Below are 18,986 nucleotides of genomic sequence, written 5' to 3' on the forward strand. Positions count from 1 at the left end.
TAATGTAGCCTTGTTCCAGTTAAGAGTATCCACTCTACCAGTGAGCACTCTCCTAGCATGCAGGAGGCACTGGGTTCCATCCTTAGCACCACATAAATGTAAAATAAAGTTATTGTGTTCACCTAAAACTTAGGAATAAATATTAAAAAAAGGATCCAGTTATTTTTTTGTCTTAATAGACGTCAAAGTAAATACTCAATATATGTATTTTTAACCCAGGGACTACCATACATTGGAAAATTCTGGCCTAACTAAAAGAAAGTCAGAAAAACATGGGGAATTCAGGTGGGTCCTGGTGGGCTGGCATGGGGTGGGGGGTGCACATTTGGATGGGGTTTTTTGGTGGGTGTGGGCTGGAGGACTGATGGGAACGGGAAGGGAGCAACAGAGAAACACTTGATTGACAGAAGGCAGAACAGCATCACATCTGGAGGTATTCAACCCCTGAGTGAAAAGGAGAGATATAAAATTCTCCATGTGTTTTCTGTTGCTGTAACACAATGCCAGAAATTGGGTAAGTCTTAATGAAAAGAGATTCATTTTGGTTTGAAGTTCTGTAGTCCAAGGTGGAGGACTTGCATCTGGTGACAGATGGCCTTTTTGCTGGCATAGTCCTGAGGCAGCATAGGGCATCAGATGGCAAGAGGCAGGGAGTGGGCATGTGCCTGGGTGTGTGTGTCCTCTGGGCTCCTCTTCTTATGAAGCCACCAGGACTCAACCAAGGGGCTCTGGCTGGATGACTTCTCTGATTAACCACCTCCAACTCCATATCAGGTGAAGTTCCCACCTCCTCCCTGCCTCCCAGGGCGGGGAGGACACGGATGGGGCATGAACCACAGCACCCTCTAGAGCCCCAATACAGAGCTGCCATCTTAACCCAGAATGCCTCCTCTACACCAGGACTGAAGGTCACCCAGGGGCAGGCTGAATAGAGGGGCCATGGACACTGTGGCCACTGTGGCTCGGTGGCCTCCTGTTCTGAATGCCTCTCAGTATACATGGCTCTCATAGGTGAGCCGGTGCGGCTGTGAGGGCGCCTTCTGAAGGGGGTGGGCGTGCTGCTGTCCCTCCCCCACTGGCCACCTCCCCTGTGGCAGATCTTAGCTCCCTCTGGTCACTTTGGAAAATAGACCAAAAAGCAAAACACCCACAGACCAACCCCCGCGACATTTTGCTCATTGAAAGGCACCGAGAGGATGTTCAGTGGCGGAGCCTGGCCTCCCCTCCTCCTGTGTGCATTTGTCATGCACCCGAGAGCACGGAGAGCCCACGCGGCCACCATCTCTGGTCCGATTCTTCCATTGAGTGAAGACTGTCGGCATTTCCAACACCGTGGGCCACTTTTTAAACCTGATGTTGGCAGCTGAGTTTCCTGTTTGGAATTTATGAATAACATTGCACTTCATGTCTTTGGTCATGAACGAGCAAAATTCCTCGTTATTTTCTAAGAATGGTTCTCCATGCAGAGGGCTGGATGCGGACCGTTGAAGCTGTGTTTTGGATGAGAGGGGTGAGCATCTGCACTGGGGGCACCCGTGGGACTCCCAGGGAGGACGTGCCTTATCCACAGGGATTGGGACAAGAAAGCATTTGGATTCCCAGCTTTTGGAACAGTTGTGTTAGAAGACATCTTGGGGATGGAATCCACGTCTAAACACAACTTTCATTTGTCTCACCTACACCTTATACACAGAGCCTGAAGAAAATTTTACACTTTTTTTTTTTTGAGACTTGGTCTCGCCTTGCTGGATGGCCTTGAACTCATGGGCTCCAGCAATCCTCCTAATTAACTGGGAGCACAGGCACCTGCGATGCCCGCCCCGCCTCCCCTTCAATCTATTTTTAAGAACTTTACATACAGGCAGGTTTCAAGGTGTAGCCTTTCCCACTGTGACGTCATGTCAATACTCAACACGTTTCAGCTTTGGGAGGATTTTGGATTTCAGAACTTGGCATTAAGGGTGCTCAGCCTGGAACTGTATGTGAGGGCTGCTGAGGTGGGTGGGATCTGGCCAGGTACACTTGGAGCAAAGGGGGGTTGTCACTTGCCACAGTAGACCTTGTGCATGTGGGAGTTGTGAAGCTTGCGTAGCTGTCCACTATTGCACACTTCAAAACAGTCAGCTTCAGGTGCAGCTTGTGGAACAGAAGCGGGAGTCTCTCAAGGACAGGCTCCTGTCCCTTCCCGGTCACTCCCGGTGCCACGGCCCGTGGTGAAGGGTCAGGTTCCGCAGGCTGCAGGCGCTTGGTGAGGGCAGCTCTGCTTCACTAAGACGTCTGGGACCTTAGGGTCCTTCTATCTTGTGGCCATCAGCCTTCGCGGCCGGAGAGGGAAGAGGCAGACGAGGCCAGTTCCCCGGAGGAAGGACGTGGTGGCCAGCTGAGTGGGGTCTTCTCCCCGTCGCGGGGGAGCTCTTGGCCAGGGACCACTCCTGAAGGCAGAGGGGTCTGGGAAAGAGCATCTGCCTGAGCAAGGGCGCCCGGTTAGCCGTGGCTTCCCACTTGGGGCAGAGTCTCCTTGTTGTGGGGCTGGGGAGGCCCCCAGGTCCCCACGGCCAGGCGCGCCTCTTCCACTGAGCCACACCCCAGCCCCCCCGGGGGGGACTTCATAGAGAATGGCTAGACGTTGTTTCTGTACCAGATTGTTTTGCAATCTTTTGTTTTAACCAAACCCATGCAGCCAAGGATAGCAGAGAGGACATGAAGCAGTGGCAGTAGTGTAATAGGGTCACCTCTGTTTTCCTGGGATTATTCCTCAATGGATTTCCCTCCCTCGGCTCAGCAGCCACTTGTAACAGCAGTGGCTCAGTTGGTGGGCTTTGTCTGGTGGCCTCCTGTGGAAGTGCAGGGAGGAGAAGGCAGCTCTCACCCCTGGCCATCTACCCAGACCCTGTGTCCTTGTCATGCAGGGGTTAGTCACACAGAAGAGACCTCACCTCTCTGTCACCCAGCCTGGAGATGGCAGGTCAAACTATGTCTTCACTTCAAAGCCAGTGCACTGTAAACCATTTAAAAATTCTGATAGAATGATCCCGCCTTATCTCCATCTGGCCGACCAACTCATCCTGTTACTCTCTCCCAGAAACAGTCTTCCAATCCACTTACTTCTGATTCCATTGATTCTGGCATTTCTTCCTTATTCCCAAATAATATATTTATTAATAATAAATATTAATTATAATATATTTATTAAGATATCTTTTTTAAAAAATAGACATTTCCATTAAATTAAATTACTTTTTTCAGTGTTGGGGGATTGAACCCCAGGGCCTCGTGCATGCTAACAAGAATTCTACCACTGAGCTAAAATCCCAGCCCTTAAGTAATCTCCTGATTCATCAGCTGTGACAATCATTGCTTGCCTTTCAAAGGTGAAGGTTTTAGCTCACCTATACCTCTGGCTTCCCTTTTCCTCCAACAGAATTTTTCTGAGTATTTTGCAAAGATTTATTGTTTACGTTATGACTGTACACATCGATTAAGTTTACTTTCTTGTACAATATTTTTACTTAGCTTTCTTTGAATTTCTGCTCAGTGGTGCTCCACTTTTCAACAGCTCTGTAAACTGATGTAATTTCCTGTATGGCTATACCTATAGCTCATCACTTTAACATTTTTCATAAAGGCCTCCTACCTGCTCTTTATGCTTTCTGAAAAGCTGTTGTTCCTGATACTTTTTCATTCTTCTTTTTCTTGGGGAATCCATTTGCCTTCTGTTGATTCCTTCTTCTTTAAATCCTTTGTCTTCTTTGATTTCTTGGCGACTATCCTTCTCAGAAGGATAGTTTTCTCAGAAATGGTACAGAAGTGCTGAGCTCTTGAGATCTTGCATGCTCAAAGTGTCTTATTTTAATCTTTTTACTTAACCTACAGTATAGCTGGATATAGAGGCTGAAATTAAAAATGTTAAGATTTTGAAGTCATTTCTCCATTTTTCTCAATCTTGCTAAGAAGTTCTGTTACCATTTTATTTCTTGATCTTTGTGCATGTGATTAGTCCCCATCTTGTGAAAGCCCCCCCCCTTTTATCCTTGCTATTCTGAAATTTCAGATATATTTTATCACAAATTGTCCTGGGAGCTTTGAGGACCTTAAAAATCTGGAGACTCATTTCTGTATTTTCATGTATTATTATTAGTATTAATTATGGTATACAAAGGATTGAACCCAGGGCCTCAAGCATGCTAGGCAAATGCTCCACCAGTGAGCTATATCCACAGCTGATTAAATTTCATTTGGAGAGAGGGGCTTCCTAAGTTGCCCAGGCTGGCCTTGAGCTCGCCATCCTCCCGCCTCAGCCTCCCGAGTTGCCGGGATTACAGGGATGCACTACCGTGCTCTGCTTTCTTGTATTATTTTTGTGACAATTTTCATTTTACCATTTCATCTGTTCTCAGAAAAGGCTTTCTGGAACTCCTGCTGTGTAATTCTTTGATGTTTCCTTCTGAGTACCTGCATTAGTTTTGTGTGCTCTTGATTTCTTAATTCTCTGTGGGTTCTTGGTCTTTCCTGGTGAAGTTGTTCTTCAGGATCCTGGTGATCCTTGCCTCTCAGTTCATATTCAGATCAGAGGAATTGGATTGGAAGCTGTATCTGCTCTCTTAAAAAATTTAGATCTAATTCGTATACCATTAGATTCACCCCTTTAGCGTGTACAATTCAGTGGCTCTTAGTGTATTTACAATGTTGTACAGGCACCACTCCTATTTAATTCCATAACGTTCCCTGTCCCCATTAGTCACTCCTCACTCCACCCTTCCCAGTCTCTAGTAATTACTAATCTACTTTCTGCCTATGTAGACACGTGCATTCTGGAATTCATATAAACAGCATCATACAATAGGTGGCCCTTTGTGTTTGACTTCTTTGTTTGAACTGGCGTGTTTTCAATGTTTATCTATGTTATAGCATGTATCAGTCTTCACTCCTTTTAATTGCTGAATAATATTCCATTGTATGGACATACCACATTCTGTTTATCCATTCATAATTTGCTGGTCTGTTTATCCTTTAAGGAGTATTTTCAAATGACTCTTGCTTTCACTCTTTGTCCACCTTTCATCTCATGTGAGGATTTGATGCTTTGTCTTTCTGAGCTTTTCTGGGCTTCTGTGGGTCTCTCTACTCTCAGTTTGACTTGCTTTCTCCATGCTGGGTCATTTACATTTCTGTGGTACTCTCAGGTTTACACATGGGGATTAAGTGTCCCTATGCATCCTGGCTTTGTGGATGATGCACTTTGTGCGTCTCTTTCTTCTTGCTCTTCTGTGATTTTTGTTTACTATTTTGAAACTGGAAGTCCTCATTAGGCCACACAGCTTCTGGTAGAGCACAGGATGTGGGTGAGATGGGAAGTGCTGAAGAGAGTCATTCTTCTGACCAATTCATTCAACAAACATTTCTTGATCACTTATTATGTCCAGTCCCTGTCCTAGGTACTGGGATTCAGGTGACAATAAGAGACACATCACAAGGACCTGACCTGTACGATCCAGCAAGCAGACCCACAATTACAAGAAGTAGGGGGTCCCTAGGGTCCATGGGGGCCCAGAGGCCCTAGGACACCAAATCCTTGGGGGCTCAAAGCCCTTCTGTGGGGCAGAGTGGCGTGTGTGTGTGTGTGGAGCCCACACAGTCCTCCTGGGACTCTGCGTCACCTCTGATGTCTTCATGTGCAGTGCTGTGGGGACAGTGGCTACACTGATGGCTGGTGGTGGGATGACCAGGTGAGGTGTCTGCACGTGTTAGGGTCAGATGGAATTCTCTCTCCAGATGTTTTTCATCCATGTCCAGCAGGATGGGCAGATGTGAGCCCCAGCCCTGAGCACTGTGTGTGCTGAGCGGTGGGTTCAGAGAGCCGGGCACGAGGACGGGAGCTCCACCCAGCCTGGCCAAAACTCCCAGAACTCCTTCCATCTGCCAGAGGACGTGTCCTTACTGTCCGGAGGGCTCCCCAGGGCCTGCAGGAGGCAGAGCCTGGCTGTGGTGCGGCCACTGCCCCCATGATGAGTGCCACTGCCTGGAGCCACCTCACAGGACTCTGCCCTGCAGACAGCTCATAGCAAGTGGCTGTGTGGCGGGACGCATTTTGAACCCAGCCCCGTGGTGGGTTCTTCCCAGTGCCTGCCTGGGCTAGAAGAGGCCCCGAGACAGAAAGCAGGACAAGCCTTTACCCCAGAAAAGCATTAGCTGCCAGCGAGGATGAGTTAGGGGCAGAGGCTGAGGAAGTGTCCGGAACTGAGATCCATCATGTCATGTCACAGAGGCCCGAGCACAGCTGCCCCCGATATTTTTCAATATTATGCTCCAGTGTCTCCTCCTCTCCCGCATCCTGTCAGTGCGAGATGAAAGGGGTTCGATTTTGCACGAATGTCATCCCAGGTCAGGGAGGTGGCAGGCCCAGCTGGACGCCCAGGTCCTCTCTGGGCTTCTGGAGAGATGCCGAGTGGCAAGGGGCCCTGGGGTGTGTGTGTGCTGGGGGCGATGGGTTCCTCTGCAGCGGGAAGTGAGCCATATGGGAGGGGACTGGCTTGCTTCTGTGTCCCGGGGAGGATGTAGCTGCTCAGTTTCTAACCGTGGCTGTCTTAATGGAAGAGCAGACTCCCTCCTGGAGAAAGGGTGCTCCTGGGCAGTTTTCATGGAGCTTAGAAGTAGTTCTGGGGGCGCTGCCTCTGTCCTGCCAAGTCCTGACTCCAGAATCCCAACAGTAGCCGGCACCTTCCATTCTATCTTCTGAGGAGTGCAGACCTCGGGCCACTTTAACTTAAGCCTCAAACTCTCCCAGCCCCAGGGTCCTTCCATCCCATTTTTCAGAAGAGCCTGAGGCTGCTCTGAAGTCTGTCCTTCTCTCCATCAAGGAGCCTGGCAGAGGGAAGGACAGCCTGTGACAGTGGCCACGGGCCGGGCTCCAGGGAGTTTGGCCCTGATTTTTACCTTGCACTTTCCCAGCTGAGACATCGAGGAGATTCTCCCTGCTGCTGAGCTTGGTCTCTCACTCTCATCGTGGAGCAGCTGAGGGCACTGCATGCCCCTCAGTGCCCCTCAGGTGGTGTCCGCCCGCGTCTGGCACCGCGTCAGCCTAAATGGCATTTCGTGAAGAATCCTGCTATAAAGGACATTTGCAAACACTGTCCCTAGGCTCTGCTCACCCCGGTTCTGGGGACTCTGGAATGATTTGACCTTGGAGCTCCACACACAGGCAGGGACATTGTCACCATGAGCCTGTAGCCGGCGTTTGCTTACCTGTCCAGCTAAGAGGCAGCAGAGCTGGGAGAAGGAGCAGGCGGGAAGCCAGGGACAGATCCAGGACACTCGGGCATCTTCCTAGGACCTCCCCCGCCCTCCTGCCAGACAAACGCTTTGCTTCAGCCTCAGCAGCAAGTGTCCAGAACTTGGTGACACACAGACATGGACATGTCACCACTATGACAGGACAAAGGTCTCCAGTGGTGCCTTTTGCTCCTTGCTTGGTGTTTGAGGCCAGGCCCAGGCCCTGCCACCCAGGAGCCCTGCAGGGCTCCTCTGCCTGCCTCTCCAGGTGCTGCTGGCTTGTGTGTGGCAGAAGGGACACTTTCAGGTCCTAATCCTTGCCTGGCACTAACAAGCCGTGCAACTTTTGAGGCCAACGACCTTGCAGCCCCTGTTTTTTACCTAGGAAGGTGGAAAAGGCGGGAAGCATCTGCTGCCGTCTGTGGTTGTGCCTCAGTTGGGAGAGGTGCGCGGGGGCTGCTTGGGCTCTCTGCGTGGGGGCCCTAACAATGACGGTGACACAGTGTAGATGAGCCAGGGCTGCTCCAACAGGGATCCTGGTGATGGGAAGCATCTCCTACCATTTGCTCCTCTCTCTCTGCTCCCTGAAATTCTGCTTTTCCACAGGAAGGAGAGCCAACCCAGTCCTCGCTCATCTTTTTCCACGTGTCTTAGAAAGGACATTGTCTTAGGAGCTCGCTCGCTGAAGACCGTCTGGGTCTCAACCCCAGGAGCATCTGTGCTCCAGAGCATCAGGACCCTGTGACCATGGACTCCGTGTCTTCTACCCCCAAACCCAGGAGTCGTCCTGCTACTGAGAGCGAGGACTCGGAGATCTGAAACAGAGAGCAGGGAAATCTCCTAGGCCGTTACCCGAGCAAGTCAGTCTTTACTTACGTGTTTTATTCATTTCTCACGGTCCCCCCCATGAACGTGATTTTGAGATGTCTGCAGTAAAAATCGAGAATGAGTTTTTGGATTTTTCCTTCCATGAATATAATCTCTTCATCATTGTAATGAGTGCACATTCAAGTGACCATGCCATAATTTACCTAGCTGTTGCCATCACTTACGTTGCTTGTGACTGTAGTATCCAGAGATCAGTGTGAAGGTGCCAGCGCTCACCACCACCCTGTTTTTTCCCCTCTCCTAAACCCTTTCTATAGTTTTGGCTGGTTACTTTTGGGGTTAGTGAGGTCCCTGCCTCTGCCCTGTGCTGTGGGACGTGGCATGTCCTTTTTTTTTATCTCCGGAATGGCTCCTTAGCATCAGGACTGGCTGGTGCAGCTGGTCTGCGGCTTGGTGGTCAGGAGGGGAGGACGAGGACAAGAGGCCCGTGCGGGTGGGAATTCCAAGCTCAATGTCGCCTTCAAGTGAGCACCACAGGAACTGCAGGACCAGGGCTCCTCCTTGATGGGGGCTCCTCTGGTTTCGGAGGGCCGTCCAGTCTGAAGTCTGGGGAAGATGTCCACCTGGGACACAGATGGACCTGGGACCCCGAGAAGACGGTTGCCAGGCAGCACATTGCCTCTGTTTAGTTTCTGTTCCATAGAAGAGGGAAGGGCTGAGAAGGGAGAGGGGAGACTGGGAGAGAGTGAATGTGAGCACAGCCCCCATTAATTAAAAGGCTACCACAGGCCAGTCTTGCCAAGTGTTTATGTCCATCAGGGCTAAATTTTATAGCAATAAAAAAAAAACACCCTGCTGTCTTACAGAAGAAAAAGGCTCAGAGAAGTCAGTTGCCCAGGGTCAGTCAGCTGCCAGAGGCAGGAGACAGGTTCAGAAGAGCCTGATGGGTTCTCAAGTCTTGCACATTTCACTATGCAACTGCCCAGACCGGAGGACATGGGCCCCATAGATGGCAAAACCCCACCCCACAGCACGTTCCTCTGACTGGGAAGCTCTGTCCTCTGTGTCCCTGGGGCTTTTACTGGTAGGGATGAGGAATCAAGCACCAAGCCCTCTGACCCCCCCCCCCATCCTGGTTCCTCAAAGGTGCTGGAAGGTCAGTGGCCTGCCTCCCTGTGGCTCAGGGTCCTGCACCCCCTGCTGTTGAGCCACGCCCAGCCTCTCCCTTTCTCTTCCCCACTTTATTTTCTTTTTTTTGGTACTGGGGATTGAACCCGAGGCCACTCAACCACTGAGCTACATCCCCAGCCCTATGTTGTATTTTATTTAGAGACAGAGTCTGAGTTGCTTAGCACCTTGCTAGTTGCTGAGGCTGACTTTGAACTCGCGATCCTCCTGTCTCAGCCTCCTGAGCCGCTGGGATGACTGGCGTGCTCAACCGCGCCAGGCATTCTTCCCCATTTTGTTTAAAAAAACAGTATTCTCTAGGTTAAACACCAAGAAAGTGTTAGAAAAAGAAAATATGGAAACCCCACAATCCCAATTTCCAGATAACCACTATTAAAAAAAAAAAAAAGGCGTTCCAATAGAAAAGAGTTCAAAACAGCACAGAAAGGCCGAAAATCAGAAGCGACCTCCTGCGGTTCCTTGAAGAATTTCCTTTGGCACAGAACGACGGACCTCTACTTGTTTAGGGATCTCCACGGTGTCCACCACCGGACCGCACCGTGCGCAACCAGCTCCGTGCTTTTCCCGTGGTCGCTGCCTGCTCCTTTCGCCAGGGCAGGGTTCCTCTCCTGTCGGTGCCGCGGTGTTTTACGAGGCCTCTTGGGAGCGGGCGCGGATGCTCGGTGTTTCCAGGGTTTTCTTCGGCGGGCGCCGCAGCCACCGATCTCCCGCGCAGCCGCGCTTCCCACAGCCTGGGGACCAGCCCCGCGCACCTGCGAAGGCGAAGCCCGCGGGCGCCCACCTGCTGCCCCCTGGTGGCCATACCGGAGAGCCACTGGCCAACCCCGCGCGCTCTCCAGGCCTCCAGGCCAGCCTCTGCTCCGGGCTGCTCACCAGCCTGGTGCTGGCGTCACAAAGGGAGAAGAATCCTGGGCCCTGAACCTCCAGGGCAGCCCAGTGGCTGGGCCCAGCTCATTGCCTGACTTGGGAAGGCAGCTATGGAAATTGTCAAACGGGGCTGGTTGGATGCTGCTGTGTTTTGGGTGCCTGCTGGGTGGCCTCTGGGTGCTAAAAAGCAGGACATCCCTTATGCTGAAATGGAAAGACCTGTTGGAGTCAGATAAGTTTGGCTCTACCACTTAGTTGTTGAGTCTTTTCATCAATTTACCCAATTTACTCACTCATCACTCATCCACCTATCTACTCACCCACCAATCCACCCATCTACTCACCCACCCATCCAGTCATCCATCCACCCATCCACCCACTCACCCCCACACAATCCACCCACCCACTCACCCACCCATTGAGTCATCCATCCACCCATCCATCCACTCACCCATTCACACATCCATCCATCCACTCACCCACACACATCTACCCATCCACCCCACCCATCTAGACATCCACCACCCATCCATGTCTCCCTCCATTCATCCGTCCATTCAGCTACCCACTGGTCCTTCCTTTCCTTTTTCCTTACTCCCTCTCTACCTCATTTCCTCCTCATTTTCAATCATTCATAATTTGTTGAGTGCCAACATGTGCACCTTGTGCTAAGTAAGCTCTGTGACCCTGGTTAAGTTACTGTGCCTCCTTGAACTTGGGTTTTCACATATGTAAGTTGAGCAACAATGATATCTCAACTTCACAGAGTTGTTGGGAAGATTAAATGAAATAACTCGCAGGTGAAATACCTAGTCCACAGTAGATGCTCTGTAGTGGTGATTATCAGGTCTGAGATTTAGAAGACACCTAATCTTCTGGAAGCTTTGATTTTGTTAGGGAGTCTTGGTATAGGTAGGTAAAGTAGTTGGGGAGGCTTTTTTAAAAAAAATAATTTTTAGTTGTGATGGATATAATACCTTTTTTAAAATTTATTTATTTTTATGTGGTGCTGAGGATGGAACCCAGTGCCTCACACGTGCTAGGTAAGTGCTCTACCACTGAGCCCCAGCCCAGCCCAGTTGGAGAGTTTTAACAAGCACACAATACCCAAAGGCCACTGACAGCGCCTGTGTGCTAACTCTAGGCCTAGGGCTGAGGCAGTGCAAAGTGAGGGTGGGTGAGCAGCTGGGAGAGCTCCTCCCTAGCCAGACTTTCAGGATTTGGTGTTGCTAAGAGAGATAATCAGTCAGAGGACAAAGTCCCATACCTCCTTCTTCTTTTTTTTTTTTTTTGGTGGTGCTGAGGATGGAACCCAGGACCTTATGCATGCTAGACAGACACCCTACCACTGATCTATGCCTCCAGTCCCCCAAGGTGCCATGTCTTGGTTTTACTTGCATTTCCAACCCATCAGCCATGGCACCTGCCTTTCCCCACAGCCCCCCAATCAGCAAGAAGCCATTAGTTATTACTAAATTCAGCTAATGCAGTTAGTCCAGGAGTAACTGTGAATCTTGACAGAGGTTACTAGATTCCTTGTAGGGGAGGGTTAAAGGATTCTGACCTAGTCAATGATTATTAAGTATTCGTTACTTGCCAAAGGTTATTAGTTAATATATGCTGGATTCTTCATATTCCTCTGAGGAGGGATTTTTACATCCATTTTCAGAGGAAGAGACTGAGGGTCAGACAGGAGGAATGGCTTTGCTGTATAGCTAGTAGCTGTAGAGCCAGGGTTCCAACTCAGGTGCTCTATTCATTGCTTTCCCCTCTTTGTCCTCTGTTTTCTCTCATACTCTCTCCAGGAAATTTAACACCCCAGGTAAGAACCACTTCTCTGCATTTGGATCTTCTACATTGTTGGTCTGAGCACCCCACAACTCTCCCTTCCCCTTGAGGGAGGGCTAAGCAGTTCCCCTCCCTGGAGGGGGCTCAGGGAAACCCCAGGGGTCCCCCTTCTGTAGGAGGAACCCTGAGCCCAGCTCTGGGTCTGTTAAACTCCACTATACTTGGGATATGCCAGGGCACCCCCCACCCCGTGCTGGGGAGGAACCCAGGGCTTCATGCCTCTGAGCTGCATTCCTGCCCAAGCCAGGGCATCTTGGGGGGTCACAGATGTCTTCAGGAGTCTCTGGGCCTGTCTTGGGTTTCTTCACTTTTCTTACTAAATACTTTTTAGAAATCACTAAAATAGCTCGTATAAGTCACAGAAAATGAATGAAGTCCTCATGCGGCCGTTCCAACGTGGTTCTCTCTCTCCTGACCAGTCCCAGCCAGGGGACTAGGGGTCCGGCAATCAGCTGGGGTGAAGCGGACCTGTGGGGCTGGGGTCCCTGTCCTGAGGGAGGACTGGTGTGTGTGGGGGTGGGGGATGGGTGCAGGGTTTCCTGGGCGGGGGAGGGGAGGGGCGCTGTGCAGAGGGAGCCGGCTTCCAGCAATTCGGGTTTGAGAGGCTGCAGGAGGCGCCCCCAGATGCTGCCTGCAGCACCTATTTGATGCGTCAGTGGGTACAAGGGGAGAGGTGTTCTTAGGTCCTGCAGCAGAAGCTGGGTGCCCGGCGGCCAGCGGTACTGCAGGAGGCTCCCAGAAGATGCTCCTGAAACCCGGGCCCCACCTGGGGAGTGAGGCTGGCCAGCCCCTTTGAGGATCGCTCAGCCTTTCCAACTCTGTGTATTTCCCTTTAAGATTAAGCTCCTGAGAATGTCCCGCTACCTTCCTGATTTTGTTAGGGAGTCTTGATATAGGTAGGTAAAGCAGTTGGAGAGATTTTTTTTTTAAAATAATTTTTTAGTTGTGATGGACATAATACCTTGTGCTTGGGGAGTTCATCTTGAGTAAGAAAGAAGGAAAGAAAGGATAAAAGGAAGCCCTTCTGCTTGCAGGGAAGGAGTGTGAGGAAGCTGTCCAAGACACAGGACCCACAAAAGACGGCTAAGAAGTGCCCTGGATTCCTGCTTCATAACAACATACTGCAAACAGCTCCTGTTGCATTCATAGTAATAGTGACCGCCTCATATGCACCAGATTATTTATGCATGTGGGTGTCCGGGTTATTCATTTTCCCTATTTGACTTGATGTATTCATGTACTTTTGTATTCATTTATTTTGGGGGTACTCAGGATTGAGCCTGGGGCCCTCTACCACTGAACTATATCCTCAGCCCTTTTTATTTTGAGACAGGGTTCTGCAGAGTTGCCCAGGCTGGCCTCAAGCTTGGGATCCTCCTGCCTCAGCCTCCTGAGTTGGTGGGATGACAGGTGTGCCCCACCACAGCCAGCTCTTTTTTTTCTATTTTCAATATGTACAGGAGCGGTAGGCTGGTGGCAGTGTCTGAGGGTGAGTTTGCAGGGTTCTGGGGTGTGCAGGCTCCAGGGTGTTCTTGGAAAGGTGGGAGCGGGAGGTGGCTGGAGGGTGCCCAGCTAGTTGCTTGTGGTGGGGCCCCCTTTCTTCTTCTTGTCCTGGCAGACCACACACTTGTCTGCCAGGTGTCCCAGGTGACCTCACCTCTGGGAGTGCTCAGCAGTCTCCCAAGCTTCAGTTCCTGTGTCCTTTTCATGTAGGTCCCCTGGAACCCTGAGACCCAGAAGTTTTTATGGTGTCTATGTGACAAATGAGAAGGCTGGTTCCAGAATGGGGAAGTGACTTGTCCAAAGTCCTAGCTTTGAGCCCAGGCCCATGGACCGTGGCCTACCCCCACCCCAGTCAGAGGGAGAATCCGGGTCAGGAGCCTCCCTCCACGTCCAGTTGCCAAGTGCCAGTCCACAGTCGGGCTTGGTTTGGTCCACTGTGTTTTTTTTTAAAAAGCTTTGAAAAATCAGATTTTATGTTGCTGTGACTTGAATGTATGATCAAAAATTCATGTGCTGGGAACTCTGTACCCGTGTGGGGGTGCAGAGGCTTTGGCAGAGTCCTTGTGAATGGGTTAACTTGGGGATTATTGTGGTTGTGGCTTTATTATAAAAGCGCTCTCTCTCTCTCTGGACCCCTGGGCCCCATGTTCCTGCAATGCTTTCCACCATGTTTGACGCAGCGCGATGCCCACACTGGAGCCTGGCTCTGGACTTCAGCCTCTAGAACCACACATTAGACAAACCTCTCTTCTTTGCAAGTTCCTGAGTCTGTGTCATCCAGTTGTAGCAACAGGAGACAGACTAGGTCACCAGTTAGACCCAGACTCCAGCTTCTCTTGACAAGAACTGGGCGGCCGGTCAGGCAGCCCGTGGTGGACAGGTTCCTGGGGCTTTGGAAACATTATGCAACTGTTAACTGTTGTTATCATGGTTTCCTGGTTGTAGGTATGGTCACAGGCTGCATTGAGACCAGGATGGAGCCAGAACAGGAGTTCATGCCTGAAGGGGCGAGGGAGCAGGGGGGAGGGGGAGCGCTCCCAGGGCCACCTAGAGGGCACCTGAAAAGAGTGACACCCTCAGGAAGTGCCCCAGGTAGGCTCTTCAGGAGGGATTCCCGAGGGAGGGAGGGAGGTATGACAGTCAGGAGAGCATGTGCCATGTGCCCTGTGTGTTGGTGCCTCTGAGACCTTCCCATGGGACGTAGTGTGGAGCAGGAGGTGGCGAGATCCGTGATCCTGAAGCTGTAGAGGCCCGGGCTGGCATGTGTTTGCATTCCTAGTTTTTAACAAAAAAGTTTAACAAATAAAGAAAACCATTTGTTTTAAAGTTAAAAAAAAAAAAGCTTATTGACAGGAGGCATCACAATACCAGCCCTTAAATTACACTACAGAGCTCTAGTAAAAAAAACAGTGTGGTATTCAGCACAAAAATACACGTGAAGACCAGCGGTACAGAACAGAAGACCCAGAGACAAACCCACATACACAGTTATCTCATCCTAGACAAAGGAACCATAAACATGCACTGGAGCAAAGACGGCCTCTTCAACAAATGGTGCTGGGAAAACTGGAAATCCATATGTAGCAAAATGGAATTAAACCCCTATCTCTCACCATGCACAAAACTAAACTTAAAAGTGGATCAAGGACCTAGGCATTAGACTAGAGACCCAACAAATAGATGAGAAAATGTCCAACATCCTCTAGTAGTTAAAAGCAAATTAAATCTTCACTGAGATTTCATTTCACTCCAGTCAGAATAACAATTATCAAGAATACAAGAAACAGTCAATGTTGGCGAGGATGTGGGAGAAAATCAAACTTCTTGCTGGTGGGACTGCAAATTGGTACAACCACTCTGGAAAGCAGTATGGAGATTCCTCAGAAACCTTGGAATGGAACCACCATTGGACCCAGTTATCCCACTCTGTGGCATATACCCAATGGATTTAAAATCAGTATAGTAGAGTGACACATCCATATCAATGTTTATAGCAGCTCAATTCACTATAGCTAAGCTATAGAACCAACTTAGGTGCCTTTCAACAGGCGAATAGAGAAAGAAAACGTACTATATATACACAATGGAATATTATTTGGCCATAAAGAAGAATGAAATTATGGCATTCGCTGAAATGAATGGAACTAGAGAATATTATACTAAGTGAAATAAGCCAATCCTGGAAAACCAAAGGCCAAATGTTCTTTCTGATATGCAGATGCCAACACACAATAAGGGGGTAGGAGGGGAGAAGAGAAGTTCTTTAGAATGAAGGGAAGGAGGGGTGGGAATGGGAAAGACAGTAGAATGAACTGGACATCACTTTCCTGTGTTCACATATGAATGCACAACAAGTGTAACTCCAAATTATGTTCAAAGAATGGGAAGATCTACATCATGTATATAGGCTATTCCAAAATACACTCTACTGTTATGCATATCTAAAAAGAACAAATTAAAAGAAAAAGAAACTGTCCCTACTTATAACCAGCTTTAAAAAAAAAGCTTATTGAATATGGCTATTGGGGAAGAACAGAATACGTACAACTGTGCAGTTTGTGTCTGAAGCTAAGTGTTGTTAAAAAATAAGTCAAAAATTTAAAGTTAAAAAGCAAAATGGTTACGGCAGCTAACATTAATTTGGATGACTTTCCCATAGACTGTGGACAGTGTTGACAGTCTGCCCCTGTCCTGGGCCTTCGCTGCTTGGCACTGTCACTCACCCAGAGTGACTGCCAGGCCTGCAGGCTCTGTTCATGGCAGGGTCCTCCCTCAGCAGGTGCACCACTTAAGACCCTTTGTGTTGTATTTCTGCTGTACCTGTTCTGTGTTTAGAGATGTTTAGACACAGATCCTCCCCAGGTCTCCCAGTGGCCTCTAGATTCAGCATTGCTGTGCCCAAGAGGAGCGCAGGTGAGCCCCGCCTGCCACCTGGTGTGGACAGGGACAGCTCGCCCTGGGGTTGGTGCAAGGAAGCAGTCACTGAGACCTGGTCGGTCGGCTGGCTTCTTGGAATGCATGTGCTTCTTGGAATGTATGCACATGGCTAAGTGACAGACTGTATTTGCATCTTCTGTCTGTTGTTTGTCCCTTAGGGTGACAAAAGCTTTTCTTTCTGGAACAGCCAAACTCTCCATCTGGCCTGGTAGGCAGAGGAGTCTGCAGAGGCTTGTCGTGCACATGTGCGTGTTGGACCGAGAAGCACAGCTGGCAGAGGAAAACCCCTCAGAGCAGGCCACCCCCGCCACGGTGGCAGTGCCTTTGGGGCTGCCTCTGCAGACCTTGAGCCTGCTCTGACCTGGGCAACTGCTGGGCAGCAGGCCTCTCAGTGTCCCCAGCACCCTGGCCTGTCACACGAGCCGGCTCCCCCTGCTCAGCAGCAGACACCTTCAGACCAGAGTGGGGTCACTAAGGAAGGCGTTATCTTGTCCCAGTTCCCCTCCTGGGCTGCCTGACCCTGCTCTGGACAGCATAAAAAGTCAGCTCAATGACGCAGGCAGACTTTAAAGCCTGTTCCGGATGGCAGCTGGGCTCTGAGCTGTCAATCAGAGGTGAGCCAGCACACTCGGGCTGCCTGCCAGGGCTCTGCCCAGAGAGGGCAGGGCACCGAAGCTGTGCAGAGCTCCTGCCCAGCTTTCTCTATTTATAATTTCCCCTGATAATGGGGCCATTCATTCCGGCTGCAGGCCCCTAATTGCTCTGCAGTAGAGGGATGACAGCCTGATCATTAACTTCACAGAATCTGAGCTTGGGCTTTGTCAACAGAGTCCATCTGCTGTCACCAGGGGCGATCTTTGCCCTTCATTGTGGCAAAGGGCAGTTAGAAAAAAAAAAAAAAAGAAAACCTTGGCTTGGTTCCAGGTCCAGTAGATTTTTATTATTTTCTGGCCTCAAACTATCTGCAGAGGGGACAAAATGCTCTCTCCCCTGTGCTAGAAGCTGTGGTCAGCTGGTCACTGTGCCCCTGGCTGAAGGTGTCAGTTTGGTCCCTGGAGATCGGGGATGTGAGTGCTAAAAGGGACCTTAGGGACATTTTGGTTGGGATTAATAACTGGGCCCGCTTCAGCCAACAGCTATTTGGCTAGCAGAATATTTCAAAAACTTTTTCTAAAAAATTGAGGTTAAAATCGACATTACAAAAAAATAACCATTTAAAAATTCAATGACATTTCAGCCTATTGACAATGGGTACCACCGTCACCACCGTCAGCTTCCAAATATTTTAATCACCCAGTAGGCACCTCTGTCCCCATCACGCACTTGCCCCGCGACCTGCCACCCACAATCTGCTTTGTCTTTTCTGGGTATTTCACACAAACGGAGTCTCTCAGCGCGAGTCCTTCTGCGCCGGCTTCCCTCCCTGGGCAGGATGTTCCGAGGCTCCTTTTCGGAGGAGGCCACATTTGGAAAGGTTTCGGATTCCTCTCTGACAGCCGCGTAGAGATACAGGGCGCGACAGTCACTCAGGGCAGTGCGCAGCTCTGCGGCTTGCGCTGCGATGTGCATCAGAGCGCTTTGTGACGGCAATTAAATTGACTGTGGGAAATCGGCTCAGGAAGTCGGGTTCCCCTCGCGGCCCCAGCCCTTGAGCTCTGGGAAGGCCCACCCACCCCCACCCACCCACCCCCACCCACCCCTACCCACCCCTACCCTTCCTGGGCGCTCAACTGGCCCTGGAAGCGGAGCCAGGATCCTGGTACATCGCAGGGGCTGGATCGATGCGGGGCCTGAGCCGCAGCCCAGCCGGCTCGCGCTGACACCAGGTGGCGTAGTGACCCGGCTGCAGGAGAACCCACGTCCTCGCTCCCACTGCCTGGTGGCTCTTTCCACCGCCTTAGTTATCCGAGTTCCTGTGCGAAGGGGTGTGACCTTATGCAAACGTTGGAAAACACGGACAAGGATATTAAAACCCCACCATTCTCCACGCGTGAGCCGTCCCGGTTCACATTTTAGGGTGCTGCCAGTTCTGTGGACACAGTGTTGCAAGGTATGAAAGTTTACCTGAATAAAAGTCACCCAGTATGGACAGTTTCATATTCTGCATTTCTCATTGTAAATGCTGGAATGAGGGTGGCCCCCCATGCACTCCCCCCTGAACTGGGCGGAAAGGCAGCCTGCCCCTGGCTCCTCGGCTGCGGGTGGCCCCTTCCCACTCCGGGGCTGGCAGACCCGCAGCCTCCATCAGAGCGCGGGCGGCCCCAGGCTTGAGGAGGATGGTGACGGAGGCCACGGAGCAAGCCCACCTGGTGAGGAAGGGAGGCTCCCCTGCCCGTTTCCTACTCCCGCAGGGAGGGCTGTCGTGGGGTTAGGGTACGTGTGGGTCTCACGGGCCGCCGAGAGCGCGCTGCCGGGCTAGCACCGGTTTGCGGGTGGGTGTGACGCTTGGAATCTGCTGGGATCCGTGTGGCAGCGAGGCCGCCGGGCTCCATCCACACCGTCAGAGCCGCGCTGTGCTCTCCATGGCCGCCAGATGGCGCCATGGA

General features: G+C 50.7%; 1 long non-coding RNA gene across 1 annotated transcript; it reads left to right on the forward strand.

The window, feature by feature from the left end:
- The first annotated feature begins 10,582 nt into the window (after nucleotides 1-10,582).
- LOC124077104 (uncharacterized) lies at nucleotides 10,583-18,039 on the forward strand. The gene is made up of 3 exons (XR_006846524.2): nucleotides 10,583-11,974; nucleotides 13,035-13,489; nucleotides 13,714-18,039. It is a non-coding gene; the product is annotated as an uncharacterized LOC124077104 (long non-coding RNA).
- The last annotated feature ends 947 nt before the right edge of the window (nucleotides 18,040-18,986 follow it).

Source organism: Marmota monax, unplaced genomic scaffold (assembly GCF_021218885.2).
Source record: "Marmota monax isolate L192 unplaced genomic scaffold, Marmota_monax_Labrador192_F-V1.1 WCK01_AAM20220418_F8-fsc00084, whole genome shotgun sequence".
NCBI lineage: Eukaryota > Metazoa > Chordata > Mammalia > Rodentia > Sciuridae > Marmota > Marmota monax.